A 15,038-nucleotide genomic window follows, 5' to 3' on the forward strand; every position below is an offset into this window, starting at 1 on the left:
TTTTTGTTCCTCCTAAGGAGCTAGTTAATCTTATCTGGATCTCCTTTTCCTTTCCCTATTCTTGTTCCTGCAGCACTTACAGAGGAGTAAGGTGAAATGGATAACACTCCAGCAGAGGGCCAGGGACCACTTTCTATCCTTGGGAAATACAGCTCCTAAACTGGTAGACTTGAAAATCCTGGATATTTATGCAGATACTAAACTTTAAGACTTTTTTAAATATTAATTTTGTAAAATATTTGCATAGCAATTCTCCTATTCCTTCTTTACCCTGCAGTGATTGTGATGGGAGGTGAGTTGTGTGACTGATAGGCCCCTTATGGCTGAATTATTGTGAACATTGCCAATATTAGCAGACAATATTGCATTTTTCTTATCTTGTTTATTTTTTGTTCCTTTTTGTATTTCTGCATTATAACCTAATTCTATTCTTCAATTCAATTACTGCGGAATTGTGCTTTTTTTTTCTTGACCTTTTTCTACCTGTAGTGATTTTCTCCTTTCTTAGGTATTAAAAACTTGCATATTCCACTTCTAGGCCTTCCCAATTTAGGCATGCATTTATTTCTATCTCTTCATTTCTAATAGGGTTTCACAATAAAGCAATACAAACAAAATTTTATGACCTAGATAGAATTGTTAATATCTACTTTGCATCATATGAATAAAATAATTTTAACAGCTTATGATGTGCTAACTTTGTAACCTAAAGACATGAAGCACTTCCTATAGCATAAAACAAGATAAACCCAACATTTCCAAGTTCAAGGTAAAATAATACACCTAGAGTAATATTTAAATATTAAAAAGAAATAAAGACTAAAGATTAAATTTTACAAATCAAAGAAATAAAAAATAACATGCTTGAGAGCACAGGCTTTGGAATTAGGCTAGGTTTGGATATCAGCTTCACCATTTACCATATATTTGAACTTGGGCAGATAACAAGCAGTATAAAGCACAAATATTCTCTTTTCATAAAAGAGAGTAGTGACATCCATCTTGGATAGCAGTCATGAAGATTAAATGAGATAACATACACAAAACACTTGGCGTACTCTGAATATTCAATAGCCAAGAGTTCAATATTTGCTTAGATATGGTTTTAACAGGGTTGATCTAGACCTGGAATTAACTGAGCAGTGGAGAAGAGAAGGCCTCTCATGGAGACTCATGGACATGATGAAGAGACATAACTTGACTATGTGGTCTGTTTAGTGTACCTGCTCACAGATTACACTTAACAGGTACTTCCTTGGTGCCCAGAATTGTGTTAAGAGCTTCACATGCATTATCCTTTACTTCTCAAACTAACTCTGTGCTATAAATACTTTAACACAATGCATAGAGGAGAATATTTATTAAGAGGAGAGATAACTTTTTCTTAGTCCATTTTGTTAATCAAAGAAAAATAGATATAGGAACCCAGGTTGCTGATCCCAGAAACTGTGGATTGATGTTTCAAACTAAATTGTCATCTTTCTCAAAAAGTACCCTCTTCTACAGACATTTCTATTGCATGTTATGGGATGGAATTCACAGCGATTTCTTTTTTAAAGTTAAATATAATAAAATAAGCATCTGTCATTGAAGTAGCCAAATTAACATTGCATGGTGATTATTTTATCTACTGTAACTTAACAAACAACCCCAAAACTTAGAGGCTTAAGCAACAGCTGTCTCATTATACCATTATTTATTGAGCCTGTGCATTGACTGGGGCTCAACTGGGAGCTTCTGCCCTCACCAGGAGAGGAATTTCTCATGTAGCCACAGTCAAATGGAAGCTGGGAACTGCTCTAAATCTGTGTCTGGCTTCGTAATGTGCATCCCAGCAGGCTTTTTAATAGACTTTATTTTAGAACAGTTTTAGATTTACAGAAAAATTGGGAATATAGTCCAGAGCATACCCACATACCCACACCCAGTTTCCTCTATTACTAACATTTTATATTATGGGCTTTATTTATTACAATTATGGCACTTATATCTGAAAGGTTTAGGAGGTGAAAGGGTGAGAAAGAAGAAAGGTACACCAGGAAATTTTAAGTGTGGGGGGGTATTTCTGCACTCCCAGGCAGAACTCACCAAACCCAAGATGGAGAGAGGTGAGTGCACATGCGGGCTTCGGTGTGGGCAGCTTTTAAGGATGGAGGCCAGGTGACGTCCAGAAGGGGCAGTTCATTAGTTCCAGAAGTCAGGTTGGGAGGGGCGACACAGCCTCCACAGCTCCAGTTGCAGTGCCTTTCCCCATTCCCCTGACCTAACAGTATCGATGCACTAGTATTAGCTCAAGTTCATAGTCTTTTCTACTTAATGCCCTATTTCTTGTCCTGAATCTCACCCAGCACACCACATTACATATCTCTCCCTCTCTCTTTCTTTGATTTCTTACATAGGCTCCAAGATAGAAATAGAAGCCATCAAAACCCTCTGCTTGGGCTCAGAAATCCCGCAACATTATTTCCTCTGCATTTTCTCGGTCAAAGCAGCCTAGATTTAACAGAGGGGACATAAGCTCTGCCTTTTGATGAGCAGTGTGGTTTGTGTGTACAGAGGACATGGGCATAATTGCTAAGGGACATCTTTGTATGACCACACACGAGCCAGCCAAATATCATCAATTGTTTAGCTGCAATGATGATATCATTATGATCAAGCAAAAGCAAAATGGCGTGTCCATATTGAATTCAAATTCTTATTTAAGCTGTGTATCTCACAATTATTGTTACTGTGGGGTATCATTTTTTAACACAAACGTATATTCTCATGCAATTAAATCAATCCTAAAAATGTTTTATGTAACATGTAATAAGGGCATTAATTTTTTCTTTAGTAAGTATAACTAAAATGTTTACATTTGAAATAAAATTAGTCTTTACTTTTATCCATGGAATCAGGAACTGTAGCTTTCCTTAGTGTCTCAAGCATAAAAATGGAAATACTGATACTATGACAACACAGCCTGAATTTTCTGCTTTGAAGATGCCAGATTTATTTTTAAATGGTTTGAATCAAATCTGTGCTGAGAGGCCAACTTCAAAATATAAAAGAAAAAATTGGCAATTGAAACATTTTGCTGGTTTGGCTGAAGTGAAGCACTCCACAGCATTTCATTTTAGTGCAGCATCTGACTGTGGAAATCTTTCCAATTGTAATTCTTTTTGGCTTGCCAAAAGGGATTATGAACTGAAGTCAATGTTGCAGGAAATGTCATCTGTCCTTTGAAAGAAAATAATAAATCAAAATGGCTTTGTTCATCATGCTTGAGAAGAAAAAAATATGTTGATCCACTTTGGGTTTTTCTCTTGTTGCTTGACAAAGCAGGTAAATAGCCAAAGCAGAATTTCATTTAACTTTTCATTTAATCTCTAAAGAGGGAAAGGGGAATCTCCTTTCAATATATATTTACAAAAAGTAAAAAAAAAAGAACAGGATAGAGAGAAATAATAGTGTAAAATGACCCTGAGGATAGACTTCTTCAAGTCAGATGTTAAGAAAAATATACTTAAATGATGCTTTGTTCTTTTCATAGACAACCACGGTGCAAATTCGATAATGTGATATAAATAAAAGCAGAATCTGAAGACTGATTCCTTCAAAGATCATAATTTGTTTACAAATTATGTTTTAAGCAAATGAAGACAAATTTATAAAACCGATAGTAGCGCTTCAAATCCCCTGTATTTTTCTCTTTATATTTTTTGCTGCAGTTTTATCAATGAACACTTCCTATGATGAGTACTTATCATGTCAGAGAAAGAAAGTGATGCTTTTAGCTTATCTTGTAGACATCAAGTATATGATGCCACCGCTTCCTTAAAAAATAAATTGTTAATATTACTTGTATTGAGCTCGAATGAAAAGAATGAGACAGCAGAATGAATGCTGTGTGAAGCAGAGGGCTAAAGCTCATTAAGGCAAGCATCAGCATCAGCTTGCTCTGCATAACTTTTATTGCATGAATGAACAAAGAGAAAGTGATTGCTAGTGAAACAAGCTAAACATGTGCTCTTAGCTACTGTTTTCTCCAAGAACAAAAGAGTGTGTTCCTTGCTATTATTTTAAATATCCAAATGTTTAACTGATTTGGCATCACAAGAAAAAGTTCCAAATCGAGATAAGAGTTCCAGGAACTATTTGCTGTTCCTTGTCCTAACACAATCCGTTCGTAGGCACGTGTTAGGGAACTCCATTCACTAGCTTAACTGAACTCATTCTTGAACATGGCCACTACATTTCCCCCTTTTTGTTTATAGCCAAATTGTGCAGCATTACAGAGAAAATAGCAGTCGTTTGCTCATTTATTCTTTGTCTTCTTTTAGTTCTTTGGATGACTAAACATAAAATGGAAAATAACATTAATACAATACACAATGCTCCTGCAGTAGTTCCAAAAAATCCCTTAAGACATTCCATAGGATTCAACTGGGATAGTCCATTCATAAGACTATCAAACAATTGGTCACCTGTTAATTTATACAAATTTTTTGAATAAGTTTCTTGAATTTTATTTTGCAAATCTATGATATGAACAGTTACATTATCATGATTAAGTAAATGTTTTTTTAACTTTTTCCCATGGAAATTCTGTTTCATTATAAGGTACCAGAGTAACACAAAATGAAGTATGATTCCAATCACATTTCATAGACTTTTGTCTTTTTAAACTAACAATTTGATCACCCAGCATATTAACAACTTCAGTAATATTGGCAATTTCAGCTTGCATTTCAGCATCAATTTGTCTTTGAGCATTCCATAATTGTTTTGAATCCTTATGCCAATTTTGCATAAAATCAGCAGTTTGAATAATTTCTTTTAAAGAAATACTAGCAGTGACCACTGTAGTTACAATTAATGTTAATCATACTATAGTAGCTATGATTAATCCCAATGCTCGCTTTCCTCTAGTAATTAATCTTTTAGCTATTTGATTAAGCATATATGCTGCACTACTATCTTGCCAAGGTCTGTTTAATTGTACAAGTAGCCATACTCCTGTTCTAGCCTGTAAAATATAAATACTTTCCACATTTTCATTATAAGCAATAGTATTATTTAAGCATGAGTATAAAGAACAATTTGTACAATTGATCTCTCCTGTAGTGAAATTCCATGCAATAGTTCCTTTTAATAACAAGTAAGGTAATGGAAGACAAATTAACACAGTATGGGTAAGATTTCCTGTAAATTTAAGAGACAAAGTTCCAGTATTATTTTCCATATTTCCTATCCAAGAACTCATAGGATAAAATGTATTAAGAATTTTCCATAAATGAGTCTGTGCTGAAAACCCAGGTAAATAAGGACTAGGAGCACTAAATCCCCCTCCATGCCACATAATAGAATGATTACTTTCTGTATAAATACTAAAGCTATGGTTAGTAATATTTCAACGTCATCTTAAATCACCTTCAATGCCTTTGGCTCAAGCAGATCCAAAAGGACCCTGATCTATGACATTTCTATAGGAAGTATTAAGTAAAACTCGGCAAGTATCTCCCCGACAGTGGCTCCAATGAACCCAATCAGCTAAACGAGTTACTATAGGTAATTGACAGGGAATTAGATCAGGAGCAGATTCATTAGTTAACTCTTTCCATCCAAACCCATATGCTGCTAAAAGGTAAAGCTTACCCATATTTTCCCTTTTTGTTGAATTTTGCTGTATGGTTACCCAAGCTTGCATTCTACACTTTAAACAATGATCTCCATTTCCAAAACATATAGGAGGACCTATTACTCCTGTTGAATAATTAACTCTCATCCCTTCTTCTTTTGGGACTAAAGGCCCACGACCATCATAAGGTCCAGGCATACAAAAAGTTTCATTAGAATATATGGGAACTGGGGAATCATACCAAGAAACTCCCCTCATTAATGGGGGATTAGGAATATATGCCCAATATGTATAATTATCCGAATTACCCAAACACACCTGTATAGTCACAATGGATAACATAGCCAAAAACAAAGTAGATGTATTTTTAGGAGTCCCTGTATGCTGAAGCACTTGTTCAGCTTGTGTAGTTAATTTCTTCAATTGACCCCATGTAGGAGGAGTCGCCTTCCTAGTTTATTCTACTGGTACTCAGAAATGTGTTCTTTCATTCCCCAACTGGATCATCTTGATGCCTTCTCTAATTCATTCCACTTCTTCTCTTTTAGCTACCATGGAGTTTCAGGCATTTATCAGGTACACACAGCTTTTCAGAACCTGTTGAGACATAAGCATATTCATGACCCCACCTAATGACAGTCACCGGGATCCATTGATTAGTTTGTAGATCATGATATAATGCAGGCTGCTCAATATCCTGTATTTGCTCAGAACATTTCCAATGATGTTCTGCTGCAGTACTATCATCAGTACCTATATTCAAAAAATTTAATTTAAATAAAGCTTTCATTATTTGCCTTTTGGGTACATCCACATATTCTCCCCCTTTTTGTTTAAAAAGAGCATCTTTCAAAGATCTGTGTTTGCATTCAATAATCACTTGGTCAGTACTATTATAAGGAATTCCTGTAATATGTTGAATATGATAACTTTGAAAAAAAATGCTTATACTTAAAAGCAGTATATGCAGGTGCATTATCTGTTTTAATAATAGAAGGAATACCTATTGCACTAAAAGCTTCTAATAAATGTGTAATAACAGCATCAGCCTTTTCAGAAGACATAGCTGTGGCCCATGAAAATTGTGAATATGTATCAACAGAATGATGAACATATTTTAAACGACCAAATGAGGAAATTATAGTCATATCCATTTGCCAAATTTCCAAAGGTTTTAAACCTTTGGGATTAGTTCCAGCTGAAAGAGTCTTTTGATTAATCATTTGACATTGTTTACAAGACTGTAGAATATGATGAGCTTGTTGCCAGGTAATATTATATTTCTGCTTTAATGACTTAGCATCACTGTGAAATTGGTTATGTTCATCCACAGCTAATTTTACATTGCCAACTAGATGATCAATCAATTCATTTCCTTCTGTCAAGGGTCCAGGTAATAAACTATGCGCTCTGATATGAGTAATAAACAATGGATTACTTCTATTTCTTAATAAAGATTATAATAAAAGAAAAAGGTTATGTAATTCAGTATTATCTTGAGGAACAGTAACAGTCTCCAATGTTTGAACAGCCAATGTGGTGTATTGAGAATCAGAAATGATATTATAAGACATATTCAGAAAATCTTGTAATAATAAAATAATAGCATATAATTCTGCCTTTTGAACAGATCGAAAAGGGCTTTGAACATTACAGTAAATATGTTTATTAGTATATCCAGCAATCTCTAACTTATTTGCATCTGTAAAACAGGTATCAACATTATCAATAGGATAGTTTGTAACTACTTTTGGTAAAATCCATTGAGTTAGCCTTAAAAACTGTAATAATTTCAATTTTGGGTAAGAATTTGTAATTTGTCCTAAAAACTTAGTTAGAGCTATTTGCCATTGATCAGACAGAGCAAATAAATTATTAATTTGAGCGGTAGTTAGTGGAACAACAATAACATGAGGATCTAAGCCAGTAAGTTGTTGACAACAAAGACAACCTTTAACAATTAATTGACTAATTTTGTCAGTATAAACCTGCAAAGATTTTGAATGTTTGTTAGATAAAAATAGCCATTCAATAAGATAAATATCTTGTAGTAAAAGTCCTGTAGGAGAATGTGCCATATGGATAGTTACCAAATGAAGATTATCAATAGATGTGATGCGTTGCAGCTGAGCATCTTGAACTCATTGTTCAATGAGCTGTAATTCATTTTCTGCTTCTTTACTGAGATGTCTAGGACTATTTAAAGCAGGATCACCTTCTAAAGTATGAAACAAATGTGTTAAAAGCATAGGTTGGAATACCTAAGGATGGCCTCAACCAATTAATATCCCCTAAAAGTTTTTGAAAATCATTTATAGTATTAAGAGAATCTTTTCTAATATGAACCTTCTGAGGAACAGTGGAAGTTTCAGAAATTTTATATCCTAAGTAAGTACTTCGTAATTGCCATTGTATTTTACCTTTGGAAATTTGTAATCCCCATTTTAACAGTTGAGATTCTGTTTGTTGATATATAAACTGTTTGTCTTTTGTAGAAGGTCCTGTAATTAAAATATCATCCATACAATGGATGAAATGTATATTAGGAAACTGTTTTCTTAATATATCCAGTGGTTGGTTTACATAGTGCTGACATAAAGTAGTACTATTCATCATTCCTTGAGGTAAGACCCTCCATTGATATCTCTTATTCGGAATTTCATTATTTAAAGATGGAAATGTAAATGCAAATTGAATACTGTCCTAAGGATGTAAATGTATTGTGAAAAAACAATCTTTAAGATCAATGGCAATCAAAACCAGCCTTGAGGAATTAATGCTAAGTTTGAAACTCCAGATTGTACAGTTCCCAAAGGCTGCATACATTTATGTTTTTGTCTTAGATCAGTAAGCATTCTCCATTTCCCATTCTTCTTCTTGATTACAAAAACTAGAGAATTCCAAGGACTAGAACTGGGAATTACATGACCAGCTTGTAATTTTTTGTCAATAATTTCATAGAGCACCAACAGTTTTTCTTTTGTAAGGAGCCACTGTTCTATCCATACAGGGTTATTATCCAACCAGGTTATTGTAAAACATAGGCGCTCAATGACAGGGCCCCCTAATAAAAAGGATTAGTCATCTCAGTGTGTTTGTGTATTTATGCAATGTCGTTTAAAGCCATCAGCTAGAGTGGATATTTGACTAGAGGCTCCCCATTGTTTCAATAAATCTCTTCCCCAAAGAGTAATGGCAATGTCAGCAACACAAGGTTGTAATTGTGCAGACTGTCCATCAGGTCCTTGACAGGATAACATATTTACATTCTGCTGTATATTATTCAATTGCCCTAGGCCAGTAAAAGTAGCATTAACTCTTTGCCATGGCCAAGTAGATGGCCAATGTGCAAGTGAAATTATAGAAACACCAGCTCCTGTATCTACCAGACCTTCAATTTTTTTTGCTTTACTATTTTTTTATTAATTAAAAAAAATTAACAAAACATTTAGAAATCATTCCATTCTACATGTACAATCAGTAATTCTTAATATCATCACATAGTTGCATATTCATCATTTCTTAGTACATTTGTATCGATTTAGAAAAAGAAATAAAAAGACAACATAAAAAGAATTAAAACGATAACAGAGAGAAAAAAAACCTATACCTCACATGCAGCTTCATTCAATGTTTTAACATAATTGCATTACAATTAGGTAGTATTGTGCTGTCCATTTCTGAGTTTTTATATTCAGTCCTGTTGCACAGTCTGTATCCCTTCAGCTCCAATTACCTCTTCTCTTTTTTTTTTAATTAACGGAAAAATGAAATTAACCCAACATTTAGAAATCATACCATTCTACATATGCAACCAGTAATTCTTAACATCATCACATAGATGCATGATCATCGTTTCTTAGTACATTTGCATCAGTTTAGAAGAACTAGCAACACAACCGAAAAAGATATAGAATGTTAATATAGAGAAAAAAATAAAAGTAATAATAGTAAAAACAAAACAAAACAAAACAAAACAAAAACCTATAGCTCAGATGCAGCTTCATTCAGTGTTTTAACATGATTACTTTACAATTAGGTATTATTGTGCTGTCCATTTCTGAGTTTTTGTATCTAGTCCTGTTGCACAGTCTGTATCCCTTCAGTTCCAATTGCTCATCATCTTACCCTGTTTCTACCTCCTGCTGGACTCTGTTACCAATGACATATTCCAAGTTTATTCTCGAATGTCCGTTCACATCAGTGGGACCATACAGTATTTGTCCTTTAGTTTTTGGCTAGACTCACTCAACATAATGTTCTGTAGGTCCATCCATGTTATTACATGCTTCATAAGTTTATCCTGTCTTAAAGCTGCATAATATTCCATCGTATGTAAATACCACAGTTTGTTTAGCCACTCTTCTGTTGATGGACATTTTGGCTGTTTCCATCTCTTTGCAATTGTAAATAACGCTGCTATAAACATTGGTGTGCAAATGTCCGTTTGTGTCTTTGCCCTTAAGTCCTTTGAGTAGATTCCCAGCAATGGTATTGCTGGGTCGTATGGCAATTCTATGTTCAGCTTTTTGAGGAACCGCCAAACTGCCTTCCACAGTGGTTGCACCATTTGCCATTCCCACCAACAATGGATAAGTGTGCCTCTTTCTCCGCATCCTCTCCAGCACTTGTCATTTTCTGTTTTGTTGATAATGGCCATACTGGTGGGTGTGAGATGATATCTCATTGTGGTTTTGATTTGCATTTCTCTAATGGCCAGGGACATTGAGCATCTCTTCATGTGCCTTTTGGCCATTTGTATTTCCTCTTCTGATAGGTGTCTGTTCAAGTCTTTTTCCCATTTTGTAATCGGGTTGGCTGTCTTTTTGTTGTTGAGTTGAACAATCTCTTTATAAATTCTGGATACTAGACCTTTATCTGATACGTCATTACCAAATATTGTCTCCCATTGTGTAGGCTGTCTTTCTACTTTCTTGATGAAGTTCTTTGATGCACAAAAGTGTTTAATTTTGAGGAGCTCCCATTTATTTATTTCCTTCTTCAGTGCTCTTGCTTTAGGTTTAAGGTCCATAAAACCGCCTCCAATTGTAAGATTCATAAGATATCTCCCTACATTTTCCTCTAACTGTTCTATGGTCTTAGACCTAATGTTTAGATCTTTGATCCATTTTGAGTTAACTTTTGTGTAGGGTGTGAGATATGGGTCTTCTTTCATTCTTTTGCATATGGATATCCAGTTCTCTAGGCACCATTTATTGAAGAGACTGTTCTGTCCCAGGTGAGTTGGCTTGACTGCCTTATCAAAGATCAAATGTCCATAGATGAGAGGGTCTATATCTGAGCACTCTATTCGATTTTATTGGTCGATATATCTATCTTTATGCCAATACCATGCTGCTTTGACCACTGTGGCTTCATAATATGCCTTAAAGTCAGGCAGTGCAAGACCTCCAGCTTCGTTTTTTTTCCTCAAGATGTTTTTAGCAATTCGGGGCACTCTGCCCTTCCAGATAAATTTGCTTATTGGTTTTTCTATTTCTGAAAAATAAGTTGTTGGTATTTTGATTGGTATTGCAATGAATCTGTAAATCAATTTAGGTAGGATTGACATCTTAACTATATTTAGTCTTCCAATCCATGAACACGGTATGCCCTTCCATCTATTTAGGTCTTCTGTAATTTCTTTGAACAGTTTTTTGTAGTTTTCTTTATATAGGTTTTTTGTCTCTTTAGTTAAATTTATTCCTAGGTATTTTATTCTTTTAGTTGCAATTGTAAATGGGATTCGTTTCTTGATTTCCCCCTCCGCTTGTTCATTGCTAGTGTATAGAAATGCTACAGATTTTTGAATGTTGATCTTGTAACCTGCTACTTTGCTGTACTCATTTATTAGCTCTAGTAGTTTTGTTGTGGATTTTTCCGGGTTTTCGACGTATAGTATCATATCGTCTGCAATCAGTGATAGTTTTACTTCTTCCTTTCCAATTTTGATGCCTTGTATTTCTTTTTCTTGTCTAATTGCTCTGGCTAGAACCTCCAACACAATGTTGAATGATAGTGGTGATAGTGGACATCCTGTCTTGTTCCTGATCTTAGGGGGAAAGTTTTCAATTTTTCCCCATTGAGGATGATATTAGCTGTGGGTTTTTCATATATTCCCTCTATCATTTTAAGGAAGTTCCCTTGTATTCCTATCCTTTGAAGTGTTTTCAACAGGAAAGGATGTTGAATCTTGTCAAATGCCTTCTCTGCATCAATTGAGATGATCATGTGATTTTTCTGCTTTGATTTGTTGATATGGTGTATTACATTAATTGATTTCCTTATGTTGAACCATCCTTGCATACCTGGGATGAATCCTACTTGGTCATGATGGATAATTCTTTTAAGGTGTTGTTGGATACGATTTGCTAGAATTTTATTGAGGATTTTTGCATCTATATTCATTAGAGAGATTGGCCTGTAGTTTTCTTTTTTTGTAATATCTTTGCCTAGTTTTGGTATGAGGGTGATGTTGGCTTCATAGAATGAATTAGGTAGTTTTCCCTCCACTTCGATTTTTTTGAAGAGTTTGAGGAGAGTCGGTACTAATTCTTTCTGGAATGTTTGATAGAATTCACATGTGAAGCCGTCTGGTCCTGGACTTTTCTTTTTAGGAAGCTTTTGAATGACTGATTCAATTTCTTTACTTGTGATTGGTTTGTTGACGTCATCTATGTCTTCTTGAGTCAAAGTTGTTTGTTCATGTCTTTCCAGGAACCCATCCATTTCCTCTAAATTGTTGTATTTATTAGCGTAAAGTTGTTCATAGTGTCCTGTTATTACCTCCTTTATTTCTGTGAGGTCAGTAGTTATGTCTCCTCTTCCATTTCTGATCCTATTTATTTGCATCCCCTCTCTTCTTCTTTTTGTCAATCTTGCTAAGGGCCCATCAATCTTATTGATTTTCTCATAGAACCAACTTCTGGCCTTATTGATTTTCTCTATTGTTTTCATGTTTTCAATTTCATTTATTTCTGCTCTAATCTTTGTTATTTCTTTCCTTTTGCTTGCTTTGGGATTAGTTTGCTGTTCTTTCTCCAGTTCTTCCAAATGGATAGATAATTCCTGAATTTTTGCCTTTTCTTCTTTTCTGATATAGGCATTTAGGGCAATAAATTTCCCTCTTAGCACTGCCTTTGCAGCATCCCATAAGTTTTGATATGTTGTGTTTTCATTTTCATTCGCCTCGAGGTATTTGCTTATTTCTCTAGCAAATTCGTCTTTGACCCACTCGTTGTTTAGGAGTGTATTGTTGAGCCTCCATGTATTTGTGAATTTTCTGGCACTCCAACTATTATTGATTTCCAACTTCATTCCTTTATGATCTGAGAAAGTGTTGTGTATGATTTCAATCTTTTTAAATTTGTTAAGACTTGCTTTGTAACCCAGCATATGGTCTATCTTTGAGAATCATCCATGAGCACTTGAGAAAAAGGTGTATCCTGCTGTTGTGGGATGTAATGTCCTATAAATGTCTGTTAAGTCTAGCTCATTTATAGTAATATTCAGATTCTCTATTTCTTTATTGATCCTCTGTGTAGATGTTCTGTCCATTGATGAGAGTGGTGAGTTGAAGTCTCCAACTATTATGGTATATGAGTCTATTTCCCTTTTCAGTGTTTGCAGTGTATTCCTCACGTATTTTGGGGCATTCTGGTTCGGTGCGTAGATATTTATGATTGTTATGTCTTCTTGTTTAATTGTTCCTTTTATTAGTATATAGTGTCCTTCTTTGTCTCTTTTAACTGCTTTACATTTGAAGTCTAATTTGTTGGATATTAGTGTAGCCACTCCTGCTCTTTTCTGGTTGTTATTTGCATGAAATATCTTTTCCCAACCTTTCACTTTCAACCTATGTTTATATTTGGGTCTAAGATGTGTTTCCTGTAGACAGCATATAGAAGGATCCTGTTTTTTAATCCATTCTGCCAATCTATGTCTTTTGATTGGGGAATTCAGTCCATTGACGTTTAATGTTATTACTGTTTGCATAATATTTTCCTCTAACATTTTGCCTTTTGTATTATATATATCATATCTGATTTTCCTTCTTTCTACACTCTTCTCCATACCTCGCTCTTCTGTCTTTTTGTATCTGACTCTAGTGCTCCCTTTAGTATTTCTTGCAGAGCTGGTCTCTTGGTCACAAACTCTCTCAGTGGCTTTTTGTCTGAGAATGTTTTAATTTCTCCCTCATTTTTGAAGGATAATTTTGCTGGATATAGGAGTCTTGGTTGGCAGTTTTTCTCTTTTAGTAATTTAAATATATCATCCCACTGTCTTCTAGCTTCCATGGTTTCTGCTGAGAAATCTACACATAGTCTTATTGGGTTTCCCTTGTATGTGATGGATTGTTTTTCTCTTGCTGCTTTCAAGATCCTCTCTTTCTCTTTGACCTCTGACATTCTAACTGGTAAGTGTCTTGGAGAATGCCTATTTGGGTCTAATCTCTTTGGGGTGCACTGCACTTCTTGGATCTGTAATTTTAGGTCTTTCATAAGAGTTGGGAAATTTTCAGTGATAATTTCTTCCATTAGTTTTTCTCCTTCTTTTCCCTTCTCTTCTCCTTCTGGGACACCCACAACACGTATATTTGTGCGGTTCATATTGTCCTTGAGTTCCCTGATACCCTGTTCAAATTTTTCCATTCTTTTCCTGATAGTTTCTGTTTCTTTTTGGAATTCAGATGTTCCATCCTCCAATCACTAATTCTATCTTCTGTCTCTTTAAATCTATCATTGTAGGTATCCATTGTTTTTTCCATCTTTTCTACTTTGTCCTTCACTTCCATAAGTTCTGCGATTTGTTTTTTCAGTTTTTCTATTTCTTCTTTATGTTCAGCCCATGTCCTCTTCATGTCCTCCCTCAATTTATCAATTTCATTTTTGAAGAGGTTTTCCATTTCTGTTTGTATATTCAGCATTAGTTGTCTCAGCTCTTGTATCTCATTTGAACTCTTGGTTTGTTCCTTTGACTGGGCCATATTCTCAAGCTTCTGAGCATGGACAGTTATCTTCTGCTGCTGGCGTCTGGGCATTTAGTCAGATTCCCCTGGGTGTTGGACCCGACAAGGTTGTAAGATTTTTCTGTGAAATCTCTGGGTTCTGTTTTTCTTATCCTGCCCAGTAGGTGGCGCTCATGGCACACGTTTGTCTGCGGGTCCCACCAGTAAAAGGTGCTGTGTCAATTTTAACATCAGGAGAAAAATATAATATGATTTTTGGTCTTTGATCAGTAATTAATGAATGCCAGAATGCAAAATGATCAATACTTCCAAAACCTCCCTCACGTTTTATAGGAGCTGCATGAGATCGAATATAAGGCAGCAATAATAATTGTGCAATCCGGTTTTTTTTTCCAATGTTTCAATTTAGAAGATGACATCATTACTAAAATTTCACCATCATAATCA

This window comes from Tamandua tetradactyla, chromosome 4 (genome assembly GCF_023851605.1).
Source record: "Tamandua tetradactyla isolate mTamTet1 chromosome 4, mTamTet1.pri, whole genome shotgun sequence".
In the NCBI taxonomy this organism is placed as follows: Eukaryota; Metazoa; Chordata; class Mammalia; order Pilosa; family Myrmecophagidae; genus Tamandua; species Tamandua tetradactyla.